Source organism: Buceros rhinoceros, unplaced genomic scaffold (genome assembly GCF_000710305.1).
Source record: "Buceros rhinoceros silvestris isolate BGI_N320 unplaced genomic scaffold, ASM71030v1 scaffold37091, whole genome shotgun sequence".
NCBI classification, from domain to species: Eukaryota; Metazoa; Chordata; class Aves; order Bucerotiformes; family Bucerotidae; genus Buceros; species Buceros rhinoceros.
Window position 1 is genome coordinate 907 of NW_010394379.1, and position 1,796 is coordinate 2,702.

The window sequence follows — 1,796 nt, forward strand, 5'->3', positions numbered from 1 at the left end:
CTCCTCCCCCAGCCTATAATTACAGACAACGTCCGTGGAGGGTGAGGAGAGGTTACGTAACTTCAGCGTTCGGAAAATTCTTTCTGTTCTCTTATCGGCTTTATAAATACCTCGAACTCGGGCCAGGTCAGGCTGGGGGGAAGGCGATGACATGGGCTGCAGCCAGTCCCTGCGCTCGGGCCCATCCAGCTGCTGTGCCTCAGTTTCCCTCTCCCGATGGACAAAAGCATCCCTGCTGTACCCTCCTGTCATGCTAAGGGGAGGGCTCCTTGCTGCTGGAGAGAGCACTGGTGGGACCAGCAAGGCCTTTTCACCTCCAACAGAAAAGGGGGGTTTTTCTTCCTCGTTTGGGAAAGGCTTGAAGGTGCTTTTTGGGTCATGGCCATCACTGAATGGTTCAAAGAATCGGGGTTCTGCCTGCGGCCGGCAACTGCCTTGCCCTAATCTGGTGTCACATCGTTCAGGTTTGAATTCGTCGCATCCTTCTGGCTGGTCCTTCTAAAAATCCCTGGGTCAGGGCTGTGCGGTGATTTAGGCGCTGCATTGGCTCATAGGGGTGCTGGTGGTGGGTGCTCACCTCGTCCTGCTTCCCCTGCTCCATCACAGCCCTCCTGACCCCGCCACCACCGACCAAACCGAGCCAGGGGACGGTGGGAAGCTGGTGAGTCCTGAGCATCACTGGTGATCGCTGCAAAAGGTCCACGGTTGGGAGGGGCATGGCTGGAGCAAGACCCCCCCAGGCTCAAATGCGCTTGCGTTTACGCCACTCGCAAAGTTCTGTCCCCACGGCGATGTTGGAGGGCGGCCGGGGCTGTGTCGATAGCAGCGTGCGCGGCGCACGCAGCCAAGGGCGGCCGGGCTGCCGTTGTGTAACTCTCCGTGTGGCTCTTCAACGGGGGCATGTCACCGTGTCCCTCTCTCCACAGTGCCACTAGACCTAGCTGCTGCCCCCAGTTTGCTCCGTGCCCACCCGTTGCCACCAGAGCCACCAGACTGTGCCGGGATGCTGTGTGACTTTTGCTGTTGCACCTCCAAGGGATGCTGGCGGGCAGGACCGGGACCCCCGGGGTTAGAGAGGCTGGCAGCAGCATGTCATCGCCTTTGTCTCCCCAAGTCTTCTCTTGACAACGTTTTGGTTTTGCTTGCTGCAGAAACAGTGTCCTGCTCCGTATTAACCCATGTGTCACGCTCAGGGGCTCACCAATGCCGGGCTTTGCACTCCCCATGTTTATTGTAGGGTTGACCAGGAACCCGTGTGGAGGTTGGATTTTCATAGGGCTGGTCAAAAAAGAAAAAAAAGGGGGGGCAGTTTCCTGGCTTCTGCTTCATGGCTTTTGAGATCCTGCAGCCAGACACCCATCAGTGACCTGGGCTGTGCAAAGAAGCAGAGGAGGGAACGCAACCGGGTGCGCGCCGAACTTCGCTGGTTTAGAAATGACCTTTTAAATGCTCAGCCCTGCATCTGCCGGCCCCTTCACAAAGTGGTTCCAGACAGCGCCCGAGGCTGGGTCACAGAAATCATGAGAAGGGAGTTATTTTAGAGACTCCCACGTCTGCCCGGCGGGTACCTGCGTGGCCACCCCGGTTTGCGCAGGGCTTCTCAATCGAGGTGGGTGCCCTGGGCGATGGCGGCAAGGTGGTGGATGCCAACATCAGGCGGAGATTTGGCTTCTTGCTGCTGGGGCCAGGCTGAGAGGGCACCCAGGGCTGGTACCCGTGGGCAGGGAATGAGGGAGGATTAATTGAGCTGCTGATCCCTGATGGCAAGGGCGGCCAGGGAGCAGCGGCCCACCGCC